Consider the following 18,691-nt stretch of genomic DNA (forward strand, 5'->3'; position numbering starts at 1 on the left):
ACAAAAAATAACCCTGGATCTACTAATTCTACCCAATTCCACACACAACAAGCCAAAAACAGAAACAAAAACACAGTTTCTCAGGTCAAAGTAAAAACAAGGAAAAACTCAAGTCCCCAACGGAGTCACCATTTTGTCACACAGAATGATTCGATCTTGTGGACAAGATAGACCTTCCTAGAATCTAAAGAGACCTAGTGACAAGAAAGCCAATCAAAAACTATCTTTCCCTAAATATGAATTTATAAACAAAGGCAAACAAGTGTTTTAGGCCTACCTTGGGTCCAATGCAAGTTTTTGGAAGCCTCGCTCCTTTGATCCAAGTGAGCTCCCTTGTTGAAAATATGTAAACACAAACAAGAAAACAAATTAAATAGCACCTAAAAAGCCAATATCATAAAACATATTTAACATGAAGATCAAGGAATTCATGAAACAAATGACATAAGACAATTTGTTGAGAAAAATGAATCTGATTGTATTAATTTAAATCAAAGAAGAACTTTACAACCTGTGCCTTGACGTTGTACAAGCTCCTCCCAGGGTCCAACAAGAAGTCTCCTCTACTTTGACAAGTTTCACTCTCTTCCCAATGAAGCCAAAAAGGTATGTGATCTCTCCTCTCAAGCTTAACTAGGAAGTCTCAATTCCACCAGCATTTAGCCTAAAAAATGTTCAGCTTCTAACCTCCCTAGCAACCAGCCTAATGCCTTAATTTATAGTGCAATGGAGGGAAGTTACTAGGTCCTCCTTTAAAGGGATAAAGCCCTCCTTCAAAGGGATAGCTCCTCTCATCAAGGGATTAGCTCCTTCTCTTTTGGGATGCATGAACCACCTAAGAGCGACCAATCCACGTCAAAATTCCTTCTGGAATCATCTAGAATTAACCCAAAGTGAGTTTTTTAGAATAAACTTGCGCCTTTTTGACTTTCACAGGGGTCCGCACCCACTCCTTTAGGGACAGAGCGGGCAGGTCCACAGTTTTTGTAAACAGGAGGTGCGGGACCACAAGCAACAGTGAGAGAAAGTGTGGAACCAGAGCTTTGTTGACTTTCAATGTCTTTCTCTCATTTTCAAAGTTTCACTTGAAGAGCTGAGGTCTGAGACTTTCTTATGAGGATAGTACAAGTGATGATAGACCCATATTGACTGCAAATAATCATGGTGATGATATTTTTGTGTAACACACCCTGAACCTTGTGAACCACGTATATCTGTGTCTCTCTTGTTTTGTGCATTTTCTGTGTTTATATTTCTGTAATATTTTGTGTTCCATTGCTCCGTAATATATAATTTTCTAACAACTGGTATCAAAGCCAAAGGTCTATTTGGCTGATAAACTCACAGGAAAGAAGGGTTGCAATGGCGGAAGATGGTAAGTTTAGGGTCGATAAATTTAACAGCCAAAACTTCTCGCTGTGGAAGATGCAGATGGAAGATTATTTGTATCAGAAAGATCTATACCTACCATTGGGCGGAAAAACAAAGATGCCGATGGGTATGAAAGATGAAGAATGGAACCTTCTCAACAGAAAGGCACTTGGAACAATACGGTTGTGCCTTGCTGCGTCAGTCGCCTTCAACATTTCGAAGGAAACCACGACAGAGGGTTTGATGCAGACGTTGTCGAAACTATATGAAAAACCCTCGGCCTCAAACAAGTTATTTCTTATGAAATGTTATTTAATATGAATATGTCGGAAGGTGGATCTGTTGCAAACCATTTAAATGATTTTAATACAGTTACAAGTCAGTTAATTTCTATAGGGGTAAACTTTGATGATGAAGTTAGAGCTTTGTTATTCTTGTGCTCATTACCAGAAAGTTGGAATGGTTTGGTAATGGCCATTAGTAACTCCGTTTCTGGATCTAGTACTTTAAAGTTTGATGATGTTGTCGGTGCTATCCTTAGCGAGGAAATGCGACGGAAAATCTCTGGTGAGACATCGAGAAATGATTTGAGTGCAGAGTCTAGAGGAAGAAAAATGGAAAGAGGAAAGTGCTCAAGATATCACAGTAAATCAAGGAAAGGCAGATCCAAGTCCAGATCGGGGATAGTGTGCTGGAAATGTGGAAAGAAAGGACACCTAAAGAAAGACTGTAGATCTCGGAAGGGAAAAGAAGGAGATGCACAGCAAGAAAACAATCATGAAGCAAATGTGACAAGTGAGGTGTTACAAGATGCTTTGATTCTTTATTTCGAAAATATTATTGATTCCTGGGTGGTAGATTCAGGGGCTTCATTCCATGCCACACCTGATAAGAAATACTTTCATGGCTATGTTCAAGGAGATTTTGGACAAGTTCGTCTGGGTGATGATAAACCCTGTAAAATTGTTGGAATGGGTAAGGTTCTCATAAAACAACAGAATGGAAACCAATGGCTACTAAAGGAGGTAAGGCATGTTCCAGATCTAAAGAAAAATCTAATTTCAACAGGGTAGCTAGGCGGTGAAGGTTGGGTGACAACTTTCACATATAAAGCTTGGAAGGTCACCAAAGGATCCCTGGTAATAGCAAAAGGTGAAAAGGTTGGTACATTGTATTTATGCAATGGTATTTCTAACTCTGTTAACGCTTTAACTTCCAAAGGAGCAGATGCAGCATTATGGCATCATAGGCTCGGACACATGAGTGAAAAGGGGATGAAGATTCTTCACTCAAGGAATTTGTTGCCGGGTTTGAAGAATGTTGATTTGGACTTCTATGAGAATTGCATTTATGGAAAACAGAAGAGAGTCAGATTTCTCAGAGTTGGGAAAGAAAAGAAGAATGAAAAATTAGAGCTTGTGCATACAGATGTATGGGGACCTGCTCAGGTATCATCTCTCGGTGGCTCTCATTATTATGTTACTTTTATTGATGATGCAACTAGAAAATCTTGGATTTATTGTATTAAGAATAAATCTGATGTATTTGATACTTTCAAGAAATGGAAAGCTTTGGTTGAGATTGAGACAGGAAAGAAATTGAAGTGTCTTAGATCAGACAATGGAGGTGAATATTGCAGCAAAGAGTTTGATAGGAACTGTTCAAAACATGGAATTCGCAGAGAGAAGACAGTTCCAAGAACACCACAAGAAAATGGTGTGTTAGAAAGGATGTACAGAACAATCATGGAGTGTGCAAGGTGCATGAGATTGCATGCAAGATTGCCTTTACAGTTTTGGGCAGATGCTGTAGATACTGCTATTTATCTAATAAACAGAGGGCCTTCAAGTTCCTTGGATGGTGGTGTTCCGGAGGAAGCATGGGCAGGTAAAAAGGTAAACTACTCCTTTTTAAAGCCTTTTGGTTGTGAGGCCTTTGTCCATATTTATAAAGAAAATAGAACAAAGCTTGAGGCAAAGTTAAAGAAATGTACCTTTATTGGATATGGTGTTAATGATTTTGGTTATCGCTTATATGATTACGAAAATCACAAAATCATTAGGAGCAGAGATGTAATATTCAATGAAAAGGTCTTGTATAAGAATCAGTTGCAGGAAAAGAAACAGGAAAAAGAAAACAAGGAATACGCAGTTTTTGATGAAATCACTGAAAAGGTAAAGGTGCCTGAAAATAATAATAATCAACAACAGCAACCACCACAACAACAACAGACACCCCAAACACCTGAAAGTGGTGTTAGAAGATCTACCAGGATAAGTAGACCCCCTGAACGATACTCTCCTTCATTATATTATTTATTGTTGACTGATTCTGGTGAACCCGAATGTTATGAAGAAGCAATGCAGGTTGAAAGCAGGAAGAAGTGGGAGGTAGCCATGGAAGAAGAGATGGACTCCTTAATGCATAACCAGACTTGGGATTTAGTCAGGTTGCCTGCAGGAAAAACTACATTGAAGAATAAATGGGTTTACAGGCTGAAGGAAGAAGATGGAGGAAAACAGAGGTATAAAGCTAGACTTGTGGTGAAGGGGTTTGCACAGAAGAAAGGTATTGATTTTGATGAAATATTTTCTCCTGTTGTTAAAATGACTTCAATCAGAACTATTTTAAGTCTTGTAGCAGCTGAAGATTTGCATCTTGAGCAGTTAGATGTAAAGACAGCCTTTCTCCATGGGGATTTGGAGGAAGAGATATATATGCAGCAGCCACAAGGATATGAGGTGAAAGGGAAGGAGAAACTAGTGTGCAGGTTGAAGAAGAGCTTGTATGGCTTAAAACAGGCTCCAAGGCAGTGGTATCTAAAATTTGACAAGTTTAAGTCTGAACAAGGTTATACTAGATGTCACTCTGATCATTGTGTTTATCTGAAAAAGAAAAATGATGGTAGCTATATTATATTGTTATTATATGTGGATGACATGCTTGTTGCAGGGTCTAACATGCAGGAAATAAATGTACTCAAAATAAAATTGGCAAATTCATTTGCAGTGAAGGATTTGGGAGCTGCAAAACAAATCCTTGGAATGAGAATCACTAGAGACAGAAAAATCGCAAATTAACATTGTCTCAGAATGAGTACATACAAAAGGTGTTGAAAAGATTTAATATGCACAATGCAAAACCAGTTAGTACACCTTTTGCTATCCATTTCAAACTTAGTAAGGAAATGTGCCCAAAGACCCAAGAAGACATGGATTATATGTCTAAAGTTCCATATGCATCAGCAATTGGAAGCTTAATGTACGCAATGGTCTGCACAAGGCCTGATATTGCACATGCAGTGGGAGTTGTAAGTAGGTACATGAACAATCCAGGAAGGGAACATTGGATGGCAGTGAAATGGATTCTCATATATTTGAAAGGTACCACAAATCAAGCATTATGCTTTGGTGGTGAAAACATTTCTCTACAGGGATATGTTGATGCAGATATGGCAGGTGACAGGGATAACAAGAGGAGCACTACAGGATATGTATTTACTGTTGGTGGAACAACTGTCAGTTGGATTTCAAAAATCCAAAGTGTTGTTGCACTTTCAACAATACAAGCAGAGTATGTTGCTGCTACAGAGGCTAGTAAAGAAATGATTTGGTTACAAAGGTTTATGGGTGAGTTGGGTAAGGAGCATGATATGGGCACGTTATATAGTGATAGCCAAAGTGCCATTCATCTTGCAAAGAACTCAGCATTTCATTCTAGGACTAAACATATACAGCTCAAGTACCATTTCATACGATTAGTGTTGGAAGATGGAGAGTTGAAGCTGGAAAAGATACACACTAGCCAGAATCCTGCAGATATGCTAACAAAAGTTGTAACCAGGGAGAAACTGAGAATATGCTCAGTTTCAATTGGTCTTCAAGGATGACGATGAAGATGAGAAACAGCCAGGTCTAAAGAGGAGTCATTGTCCAGCAAATGAAGCAGCGGTGTAGTTTCTACAATCATTCTCCAAGTGGGAGATTGTTGTGTGTGGAGCATGATTATTCAGAGGTCTTTGTTTCAGCCGGATGTGTACCCCAGGAAGTTTGTACACCCCTCCACGCGGGGGGATGTGGGGGGGACTTGTCCCCCCCGCGGGGGTCCAGGGGGGCCGATCCCCCCTGGCTGGGGGGTCCAGGGGCCAGCGGTCCCCCGGCGGGGGCTCGGAGCAGCGTCCTCGAAGCTAAAAACAAATGTAAAATTGCCTTGTAAAAGTATAGTAATTTCTAGTAAATCTGGGCCGTTCATTAGGCAGATGATCTGACGGTAGAACTTATGTTTAGTTTAGGGATTTTTTCCCTAGAAGGCAACCCCTCTCTTTGTATGAGGGCATTGTATTGGAGGCTGAGATATAGATGTGTATTGTGTGAGCGAGAAATAGAGAGGTGACACTGTGAGAGAAAACAGAGGATACTACAACGGATTTTCCGTAGATTGTGTCTCTTCATTTTGCTGGATAATAGAAAGGAAGGACTGGCTGTTCGGGGTGGACGTAGCCCAAACTGGGTGAACCACGTATATCTGTGTCTCTCTTGTTTTGTGCATTTTCTGTGTTTATATTTCTACAATATTTTATGTGTTCCATTGCTCCATAATATATAATTTTCTAACATAACACACCCTGAACCTTGTATCATCATATTGTTTTCACCTCTACAAAATCATTTGCTCCATTCTGTGTCGTAGATGTGGGATCCATTAATGCCCTCCTACGACAGGTCACTTCTTGTCGACATCAGCTCATTATCTAAGAAGTTGACCTAGGAACAACCCTTTTAGTACTTTGAAGCTTGTGTACCTCAATGGAAAGTTTCTCACTTCCTGCGACAGGTTTACATTAATGGCCTTTGATCGAGAGATTTTGCGTGGTGTTCGAAATCAACTCATGTATTCACACCACGTGAATTTTACTGTAGTACCTTGAGGGTCATCATCATCATCGGTGATTCCTCTCGCACCTGTTAAACAGCTTACATCATTGGCTGGTAATCAAGCGATGTCCTTCCATGTTCAACGTCAGAACATCTTTTCACATGGATCGACTTATACTTTCAGGCGAAGATTGAATGAGTTTTGAAGACTCTAGATCTAGTTTGATCCATCCAGGCTGCGATATATTCAGGAAAATAAAGACATCAAATGTACATCATTGCTACATAGATAATAATCCAAACTAAGGGATGATGGATCTACTAGAATCATCAGTCCGCACACAGACGATTGTCTGTCCTATGTACATGAAAATGAATTTATCAAGCTGAGCATGGGAATGCCTACCTCAGCTAGATCATGAAAGTATTATGAAGATAATTTATTGTATTGTATCTTATTACAGGTCACCTTCCAGTTTGAAAAACCTCTGATCCTCATTATAAAGCATTTCACCCGACATCAAAAGATTTACAACCTCATCCTTTAGGGGACAACTGTTATAGACATATTTGGGCACTGCAACCCCAATCACATATGTCCATAAACCAAGGGCCTCTAAGTCCCTAAAAATTTTGTTTCATACCCTAAAGGATCAAGGTCAATTGATTACATCATCTCCCAGAAGTTTTCCATGAAAAACCACTCAGAACTGGTCAATGCAGGATCATACAGACTGCCGAGAGCAAAGGGTGCGATGCATCTCACCTGCCACATGCAAAAAGTGCGATGCATACTGGAAAGCCCTTCTGTAGGGTGCAATGAGTGAGAGCAGACAAATGGAACAAGCATTTTGCTAGGTGGAGACCTTAAGAATCTTCTAGAAGCTGCTCATTTGACACTTGCCTCCCTGAAATCACCCAAGGATGAGTAAGAGATCATGAAATCTCCAAGTGGAACAAAGAACTACCAGAGAGATGACACTAATCAAAATCCCAGAAGCTAACTAACCCCCCTTCAAATATCTATATATGGATCCCTCATCCCAGAGATCCAGAGGTTGGGATTTGGTAATTTGCAAAGAGGTGTTGCTGGTTTCTCTTCGAAGACATTGTTGGGTGATCTTGCTTTGTATGAGGTGAAGAGGGCTTTCAAGCTGGGAGGATGGTGTTGGGTCAGACCAAGTGGTTGTAATCCTCTCTTCTACTACTTTTATCAATAAAGCTATTTGAGTTTTCCTCCATATTCTTGTGTATCTCTGAATATTGTGTTGATATATGCATGTGTATGGTCAATATATATCTGATCCTATATTGTTTACAGTGATAGATCTCTATGCTTTGATGGTATTATGTTGTTGTGATTCTACAGGTACTCTTTGAAGCGAGACAAGTAAGGAGGCAGTGGCAAGATTCTGTCAAAGGGGAAAGGAAACAAGCAAGGAGCCAAGCGAAAGACTAAGGTTGGTACTCTCTGCTTCTTTCTCATCTATCTCTTGTAAAGGAAAATACAAGTAACTTTAGTTTGTTTGTTTCTAAGATAGCTACACGTCTTAGTGGGACTAGAAGTTCTGAATAGACACTAGTTTTCCCGGTAACAGTAAGGAAAAAGTCACCTCATGGAGAACAATACTATATTTTATTCATTGATGACTTTTATAGAACGTGTTGGATCAGTTTATTGAAAGAAAAATATGAAGCATTTGATAAATTTAAAGTCTTCAAAGCATTAGTTGAAAATGAATTAGATATAAAAATCAAATGTCTCAGATTTGACCAAGGAGGAGAATACATATAAGATGAATCCTTTCATTTTTGTGAACAACATGGCATAAAAAGACAATTTCTTGTAGCTAAAACTCCTCAACAAAATGGTTTGGTAGAAAGAATGAATATAACTATTCAACAAATCAATCATGTTATGCTTGACGAATCTGGAACTCCTGACACCTTCTAGGGTGAAGCTGCACATATTGTAGTAAATATTGTAAACAAGGCTCATGTTCATGTGAATAGTGATAAAGCTCCGTATGAACTTTGGTATTGTAACCCTCCCACTGTAAAGAATTTTAGAGTTTTTGGAAGAGAAATTTTCATAAAAGATAATGATGAAAAACTTGGTAAGATTGAAGCTAGAGCAGATGAAGGAATACTTCTTGGTTACCCATCTAGAACCAAAGGATACAAATGTTACAATAAGAGACTTCACAAAACTATTGAATGCATTAATGTTGTGATTGATGAAGCATGCACAGGTCCCAAAAAGGTAACATCAAAAAAATAGGATGATGATGATGATGAATGATTTCCCACATCAAATCATAATGATATAGAAGAAGAAACTAATGAAGCAGTAGAAGAAGAAACATCACACAAAGACAAGGCTCCATCCAAGTATATTCAAAAGAATCATCCATAAACTCAAATTCTAGGAGAAAAGGAATCTGGAGTGTTACACTAAAATTTGTCACCATGACTATTTGCAGTTAGTATGGCTCCATCAACTGTCATACTATCCTCCTTGGCAAGTCTCATACCTCTGCTCCTCAAGTCAAACTCCAAGAAAGAGAGAAAGTCCTTAAAAAGTCAATTAACTATGGTTACGCAGTTTCTCTTAACCTTACCTGCGTGTATGCACCCCAAGTTCACAATACCTGCGTACTTGTACGCTCTGTCTGTAAAGGGGTGGGTGCGTACTCCTGTAAAGGTCAAAAGGCGCGAGTTTTACTTCAAAAAAGTTACTTGTGGTCGATTCTAGAGCATTCTAGAAGTTGGTTTGACGTGTATTGAGCGCCTCCAGATGGTTCATGTATCCCTATGAAAGAGGAACTTATCCCATCAAGAGGGGAGCTATCCCTTTGAAAGAGGGACTTATCCCATTGATGGTGGACCTGATTAACTTCCTCCAAAGCATTATAAATACAGGCATTGGGCCAGAGGGAGGGGAGGTTGAAAGCTGAACATTCCTAAGGGTAGATGCTGCTGAAATTAGGACTCCCTTATAGAGCTTGAAAGGAGAGATTCCTATCCTTTCTTAGCTTTATTTGGAAGTGGGTGAGCTGATCAAAGTAAAGGAGAACTCTTGCTGGACCCTGGGAGGGACCTGCACAACACCAAGGCACTGGTTGTAATGGTTTCTTTTGTTTCCACTTAATACAATTAAGTTCATTTTTCTCAACAAGTTGTTATACATAATTTGTTTCATATACTCCTTGGTCTTTATGATGAATATGTTTTATTTTATGATTTATTCAGGTGCTATGTAATCGTTTGCTTGTTAGTGAATGCAGGTTTCGAAGAGAAGGAGGAGCTCATCTGGATCGGAGAGGCTGGACTGCTACAAACAGCGTGGGACTAAAGGTATGTTTTAAACACCTGATTAGTTGTAGTCTAAATGCATATTTAGGGAAAGATAGTGCTTAATTGTCTTGTTTGTCACTAGAAAGCCTTAGCTTCTAGGGAGGTCGGTTTTGTCCGCAAAATTGACTCTTTCCACATGACATGGAGTACAAACAAGAAGAACCCTTGTAGGATCTTCTAGTTATCTAGCTTTATTATCCACCATTGAACCAAAAAATGTAAACCAAGCAAGTAAAGATGAATTTTGGTTTAAGGCCATGCATGAAGAACATGATCAAATTAAAAAGAATGATACTTGTGAATTTCTTCCAAGGCCTCATGATAAAATTGTTAATGGGAAAAAATGGATATTCAAAAATAAGTTGAATGAAAATGGAGAGGTCATTAGGAACAAAGATAGACTTGTTTGTAAAGGTTATGCCAAACAAGAAGGTATAGGATTTGAAGAAGCATTTGAACCTGTAGCCAAACTTGAAGCCATAATAATGTTTCTTTCTTTTCAAGTCTTTTAAATTTAAGAGTTTATCAAATGGATGTAAAATATGTTTTCCTTAATGGAGATCTAGAAGAAGATTTATATATTGAACAACCGGAAGGATTCATTTTGGCGAATGATAAAAACCTTCTATGAAAACTCAAAAAGGCTTTATATGGGCTAAAACAAGATCTACAAGCATGGTATTATCATCTTAACAAATATCTTCAACAAAAAGGTTTCACAAAAGGATCTATAGACAACAAATTGTACATAGAAATTGAGGGTGATAAACTACTAATTATTGTTGTTTATGTTGATGATATCATATTTGGTAGTAATGAAGAATCTATGAGTGAAAACTTTGCTTCTATTATGTAGCAAGGATTTGAAATGTCTTTACTTGGGGAAATAACTTGTTTTCTTGGTCTACAAGTGCAACAAGCAAAAGATGGAACCTTTCTCTCACAAACAAAATATCTCAAGTAGATTCTGAAGAGGTGTGGGATGGAATATTGAAAACCTATATGTACTCCCATGATGATACGCTTTAGCCTGAGTTCTAATGATGATTATCCCATAGTAAACCAACCAAAGTATAGGTCTATGATTGGAATTCATCTTTATCTAACAGGTACTAGACCAAATATCATGCATGCAGTTGGGATTGTTGGATGTTTACAAGCCAATCCAAAGGAATCACACCTTTAGGCAGTGAAGAGAATATTCAAATATCTCCAAGGAACCCAAGACTTTGGTCTATGGTATCCTAAAGATGTAGATCTTACCCTTCATGCATACACTAATGTGGATTGGGCTAGAAATGTTGATGACTGGAAAAACACTTGTGGAGGTGCATTTTACATGGGGCCCCGATTGGTATCTTGGTTCAACAAGAAACAAAATTCCATTGCCTTATCTACAATAGAAGAAGAATATGTGGTTATTGCATCTTGTTGCACATAACTTCTTTGGATGATGCAAACATTACATGATATACAAATCAAATTTTCTCTACCCATCTCCATCGCTTGTGATAATAAAATTTCTATTAGTATTTCGAAAAATCCTATTATGCACTCCAAAACCAAGCATATATCTATTAAGTATCACTTTCTACGAGAACAAATGATTGTGAAAAAGGTTAAATTGGAGTATTTTCCCTCCAAAGAACAAGTTTTTTGATATATTTACTAAACCCCTTCCTAGAGAAGCACTTGAATATCTCAGAGAGAAACTCAGAGTTGTCTCTGCCTCATTTTGTTATTAATCCTATCTACTCAGTCTATAGGTGAAAATTCAGAAGGTTACTATCTATACGCAGGTTTCATAAAGTATAGTCATGTATATACAGGAGTTTCTTTACATATAGTCACGTATGTTTTTCTTTGATAGAAATACAATTGGATGCACTCAAGATCAGCCTCTAACATGCTTCTCATAGCTATGAATTGATGTTTCTTGGTCTAGTGTTGATGGGTACAGTCTACTGATATGGTATTGAGTTATGTTTTTCTCATTGATATTTATCTGATTGATGAATATGCTTTGATGAATGAGTTTTTGAAAATGAACAGGTAGTGCAAGTTCACAGGGAGCATTAGCCTTTTAGAATATAGTGCATTGTTGGCTTTCTGGTTGCTGAATTATGCTACTTTTAAGATCTTTTGGTCTCAGCTATTAATGTCATATCTATCATTTCATGTAAATTTCATGTGGAGACCTATGATGCAATAATTGTCATATTCAGTCATGTATGGACTTTTGAGGTCATGTCAAATATGTAATCCCACTTGATTGGGTGGTAGTGTCAAATATGTATCCCCACTTGGTGGGGTGATTGATGTAAGTATGAGTCCTTGGTGATAGGAAGGTCATACTCAGTTGAGTTATAGAGTCATGTTCTTCATTTGAACATCTTTCTGAAGATTCAGCATGTGCTCAGGCGGAGCATGGACCATACAGTGCAAATCATATCCAAAGGGGGATCTTTTGTCCTCCCTTTTCCCTTGATATCAAAGGGGGAGAATATCTTGGTATTTGAATAATAGGTTTCTACAGGTTGAGGTGATCAACACCAACATGGTTGTCATCAAGTCCAAAGGGGTAGATTGTTGGCAATATGATGCATGTGTTGTCCTTTATGGCAACTCACTTGTAACAAAAATGGTATACGATAAATAGATGAATCCACAAGTCACTTCAAAGGTGATAGAACAATGGAACATAATACTAGAATGATGGGTCCGATCATAATAAGAAGTTTGATACAGGTGAATAGTTGAAAATATATACGTGGGTTTGTGAAGGCCAAGTTGTGTATACATGTGAGTTTGGTGAAGAAAAGTAGTGTATGGTTTTTGCACCATGGTATTCTAAATACCAGGGTTCCTTACCATGGTATTTGACGATAGTAATTACAACGACAACGAATATTGATCCCGTCAAATATTACCACCGACACTAGTGTAGTTTTGACCCATGGTATTGGATAAGGACTAAACTATATAAAGAGGCTATGATCAAGTGCTAAGTGTGAAAGTGAAAGGATTTTTTATGAAAACCTCAATCTGAAGTATATTTTCATTGTAAGGGCCATAATTTTCACATAGATCTAAAATAATTATGCACCGATGAATACAATGATGGATCAGGATCATGAGACCTGAAATAAATTTTCATTGTATGATCTGCTCATGGATTAGATAGATCTAAGTAATAACACATATTTTTATCACCAAATATTTTGATCTAGGTCTTTCTGAAGTTCTGAAGAGCTGCACAATTTTAGGTCAAAATTTGCAGATCTATACGCTATTTGGTCTTGGGAAAAGTGCGTGTACACGCGGGTTGACTTCTTCAAAGTCACATATATAAAGTAAGGGGTTTCTAATCATAAATGATTGATGAACCTGATTAGTGTTGTTGTTTCTCTGTTGTTTGCCAATGATCTCCTCATGAAGATCTCAGTTGAGTGATAACGTCTGAAGTAAAACTAATTGAATGATGAAGTTGAATTTGTTTACATGTTGATTGGTTGAAAAAATTATTGATGTTGATGACTATGTGAGGGTTTTGTAAGCTATTAGAATATTTTAGAATATCTCTGGCCAACTCTCTATTTGATTCATAATTAAAAGTTTTCAGTTTTCAGTATATTAAGATCTGTATGTGGGTTTCTCTACATAAAAGTGCATATACACGTGGGTTTCCCTAGGTGAAGTAGCGTATACATTTTGGAATTTGAATGATTAGGGTTGTAGTTTATTCTGTTTGTTGATGTAGTATTATGAGTCCAATTTTGTGTATTGGTTACAGTGATCTGACTATTCCAGTTCAATGGTTGAGTTTTGATTAAGTGTCATTTTATTTGGTTTCAAGAGACTGGTTGATTCACTTTTGTCACAGATTGATGATTGTATTACAGTGATGAGTTAGAGTTTGATTGTTGAGCTTAAGTGTTGATATTGGATCCAGTGTGAAAATTTATGAAACGTGGTCCATAGATTTTGCTAAGGGTTGGAGCCTTCAGTGAGGAAGTTGAAGCTTCCTACTAGTAGCAGGTAGTGATCAAATCAGGGGGGTTGGAACTCCCTTCCAGTAGGAGTTGGAGAACGAGTGAAGGTTGTAGCCTTTAGTAGGTCTGTTCCTCTGTACTGGTATGAGTCTACATCACTACAAGAATGTAAGAAGTTTTTGATATTAATAAGTTTTGAAGACGTAGATGACATTAACAGTGGTTTTCTCCCACATTGGGTTTCCACCTTAAATCCTCGTGTTCATGTGTGTTATTTATGTGTGATACTTTATTATGTTCTTACTGCACCTATATAATAATCACATTCCTGATAAATCTCTTACATTCTGGTTCAAGTTTAACATATAAATAATTATTTGTTTTACAAGTTTAATGAGAATATGCTAGTTTCTTTTACAAGAGCCACATATATATGCTAGTTGGGTTCTCTCAAGTCGTGTATACATTTTAGAAAAGAAAATTATTATTTTTTAAAACACTGATTCACCCCCCCTCTCAGTATTTTTTGCAACACTAAAGTTTGTCACCATTGCTCATATGAAATGGTGAGGGTCACTATCCATCATTATAAATCATTATTCGTGACAAACCTTGAATGTAACCACAACACCTATACTTTTAGCACGCCACCTTTGTTGACACTTAGTTTTTGGTGACGACGACTCTTTTGATCGTCACGAATTAGCTTATGGTGACATTTTCCAACCCTCATGAATGTCCTTTCTTCTCGTAGTTCATGTGTATTTGTAATATGCTCATCAAAGTCTTGAGCATGAGAATGTGACATTACCATGTTTTATAGAGCATTTTTGTACAAAAATGATACATCAACATGGTTTTCTTTTATTTCCTTGAAAGAATTGATTTGATTCCTTCCATATAACACACTCTCTCTCATGAAGTCGGTAGGAATCATTGTTAGGAACAAAAAAACATGATGTATTTTGGTTATACGTTTTCCCCTAACCTCCTATATTAGGGGGAAACTATTATCATGGAAAAATTGTACAAGTTATGCTATGATCAATGTAAGAGAACAATGTCTACACATGTGATAATTATCATTGAAAGCATCAAGGAACCAAAATGATCAAAGGTTTTCTAAAATTTCATTCAATAAACCAAACCATATAAGTGTGCTAAAGAAATTGTGCATGGATCCTCACGGTTGTTTCGTTGATAGCTATGTGGATCCATGAAAATGAGAACTTAGTAACCCATGGACCACATTGAATGGGATAAATTTCTTTGACAAAAAAAGATTTAACAACCCATTTTCGAGCCATTTCAATATTATGTCGGTATTTATGGAGCCTCCTAATGACTCCTCATGTATCCTACCCATATTAATCTCATTAATGGGCAAAGAGGAGCCATGAGATTATTTTGAGCCTATAAATATCAAAGGAATGTGCGCTAAGAAGTGTTGGGATGGGGTCCCCTGGGTCAGTTTTGGGGTTAAGATAGCCCAGGTTTTGATACATTTTTCTAATTAATGTAAAGTATCCGTGATTTTTGGATGCGGAGCACGTAGATGATTAGGAGTAACAGGGTTCTAGCCCCTTTTTTAATGTAAAATTTGAGTCAGTTTTGAGATCCATCCATGGTCTGCGAACCATGGAATTGTATCAAAAAGGCTATAAATAGGTGTGTCTTAGAGAGTCTAAGGCATACGTTGCATAAAGTTGATGATTGATAAGAAGTGATAGTGAAGAGAAGTGGATCAGATTGGAGAAGAAAGGCTTTGCAGCTGAGTGCACAAAGTCCTAGGTAGAGTCTGCAGCTTGGTGCACGAACCCTTGCAGCTGAGTGCGCAATGTAGTTTTGAGTCTGTAATCCTGAATTGAAGATAAATAAAGACAATTTCTGAAGAATTCATGCGTATTTTTGTTATTTCTGTTAATGCTATATACTGTCGATGAATGATGTGTTTTATTAATTATTTGTTGAATGTTGTGCTATTCTCTTGAATAAGCATCAATGATGTACACAATGCATGTTTAAGTATTTTCGTGAAGACCCTGGTGCATTCTCTGATGTTAACAATAAATTAATTAAATCTGCATGAACCCTAATTTAGGATTGCTTTTTGATGTGAATAAGTAGATAGATTGTCTATTAAAGGTCATTAAATATTGATTGTAGACCCTTGCAGAGGTTGAAAGCCTATTTTAATAGAATTTCAACAGTGTCCCCTAAGAGGCTATCGATCTACGCGAAGGAAGATCTGAGGCGCTAAAATAGATCACACTAGTCTCTAGATTCAAAAGCTTGGTTCTTGTATCCCCCCATACTGCTTCAGGTGAGACTACAACCTGCGCTATGTAGGTTGTTGCTGAAAGGGCCAGTAGTGTAGGGACTTTTTGGTTGGCGCAACTAACTGTAAACGTGGGTCAAGACCCCATAAGCCAACAAATTGTTTCATTGTCGGGACCGGGATTTAATTGAAAGATATGTGTGATGTCATATCACTGGAATCTGACCAAAAAATAAATTAAAAAGTGGTTGGGTAAGAAGATTCAGGAACTCGTGGTGCAAGAAAAAAAGGAATTCGCGGCTATCAAAAGAAGAGTGGTTGAATAGGTATCTATGTACAGAGATACACGATATCTTCTTTTGCACCTTCCCCATTGAGCTATATGAATGTTTGGCTAAATTGACAGATAGCCAAGGAGGGTGGAAGCTTGATGGTCCTATAGTTTGGACTCCATAATTAGTGCAGCTATTAGAAGCTTCTTAAAGCAAGATCGCGCGGGCTATTGATCATTGGCTTGATCAGATTCTGGGAGGATTTGCTACAGAGTTTGTAGTAGACACCTTGGTTAGCTATAGTGCAGCAAAGGTATGATTTTTCAAAGGACCGTGAGGTAAGTATTTAAGATTGTTGAATACTTGGATTAAAATGTTGTTATGTGAAAAACAGATTATGCCATTGCCTTGATGTTCAGACGTATGTGAAGTGGAACACTATTTAGAGATCAAGAGAGATTAGGGCCAAAATATAGTCTATTGATTGGACCTCCTTTGAGTGATGATGAAGGAGCAGTACAAGCTTCACCGTGAAGTTTTGTCTAGCTGATAACAAAGCGTTTTTGTGAACACATCATCCATCCGCTCTGCCTCCATCTCTACCTCCATTGCATGCACGTTCACCCACACGTCCACCTCCATCACCTCTAGTCAACATGGTGAATACGATGAAGCTGTCGATTTTCAAAGGCATAGGAAGAGAAGATATAGAGTAGTTTTGGTTTTTTGTGAATGTTGTTTGGAAAATGCAACAAATTACTAATGACAATATAAAGAAGGCACAATTGGTTATTGCTTTGCAGGATCACGGACTAACTTGGTATATTAAGTAATGTTATGATAATCCTCTTACATTGCTATTAGAGACTAGGGCAGCCTTAAACAAGGAGTTCAGTATGCCTAAGTTTGACTCACATTCAGTGATTAGATTGAAGGAAATCATGATGAGGGTTGACGAGACAACTTGGGAATTAGATCAAAGATTTAAGTGTCATATTCAAGAGGCTAATATGCATCTTACAAATAGTCAACATCATGAATGATTTATAGCTTCACTTCTGTGCCACCTAAGAATTTCTCTGTCGTAATAAAATATAGGAACACAGGTAGAGGCCTTGGAAATCAGGATGAGGTTGCACGCATCACTAATTCAGGATTCCACCTTATGGGTACAACAAATCCACTCTCAGTTACATAACCTACACCTAGAAACATAAAGCTTGAAGAAAGATAAGGAAGCTAAACCAGAAGTGCACACAGAAGTCTGGGGTTTAATGTAAAAAGGCCAAGGGAACAATAAATACCACCATCTAGTGTATGGGAATTATATTACAGGAGGGGGAGCAATTCCCCTGAAGCCATAGGCCCTAGAAGGGCCCGGCGTGGGGGCTACGCTATGTTGCACTATTTGTTAGGTTGTTGGACAACATGTGACAGATAATGGTCATTTACTTTAAAAATTCATCCATACAACCCAGTAGTTGTTCTACAACTTCTATAAATCGGTGGGCCATGATGAGTGCCACTGTTGAAGCTATGAGCTGATGATGGAGAGGACACTTACATATTGGATGCCAGAAGAAACTCGGCCTCCAGAGTAGGGCGCCGGAGGAGTGCAAGAAGGTTATCAGGGTTGAGGATGGGGCCGAGGAGGACAAGGGCCTAGTAGAGGCAGTGGTCAAGTCATCTGTAAAAACTGTGGATAGCCAAGGCACTACGCGTGGGAGTGTTAGAATCAAACATGCCCATCATATCAATACTATAGCAAGTTTTACTAGACTATGAAAGAATGCCCAGTGATTATAGCTAAAATGTAAGAGAAGAAAGCACAGCCTTAGCAACCTACGAAAAACTTACAGATGATGCGAACTGAGCCCCGCGAGGAGGATCAAAGTGTGAATATAGTGTTGAGGAGTGGAATAATGATTGGTGATGATAAAGGTAAATAGCCAGAAGAGGAAAGATGGGTTTGCAATGCCCCAAGTAAGGAAGTTGGGTTGCATCTGAATTGCACTAAGGAAACATTTGTGGAAGCCAAGAAAAGCTTCGCTGAGGCCTCCACCTCAGGAAGATAGTACAAGGTGCAAGAAACTAGTGCACCTGCAAAGGTTGTCCCCTCTGTACTTAACAAATTTTTGGAGACCTGCATAAAAATGTTGTTTGATAGAAAAGTTGTGGAAGGCCTATAGGAATCAATAAACAAATGCATTAGCAAAGAAAAGGTCCATGATGGACACCAGGTGGTCAGAGAGATTGGAAAACATAAGGTAAGAATGGGATGCGAGATGAGGCTCACCACGCAAATAGGTGATTATGAGATGGACCAAGTCACCTTGGACTTGGGGTCCGATGCGAACATATTGTCAAAATAAACATGGGAAAGGATGGGGAGAGCCACACTGTAGTGGTCTTTGATTCAGCTCAAAATAGCGAACTAGCAGAAAATCATCCCCATGGGATGATTATATGGAGTAATCGTTGATATAGAAGGGCTGAGTGCGATGGCTGATTTTGAAGTCATAGAGATCGTTGACGTTGATAATCGAT

Source organism: Pinus tabuliformis, chromosome 4_1 (genome assembly GCF_031772625.1).
Source record: "Pinus tabuliformis cultivar Carrire ecotype Pingquan chromosome 4_1, CPIR1, whole genome shotgun sequence".
NCBI lineage: Eukaryota > Viridiplantae > Streptophyta > Pinopsida > Pinales > Pinaceae > Pinus > Pinus tabuliformis.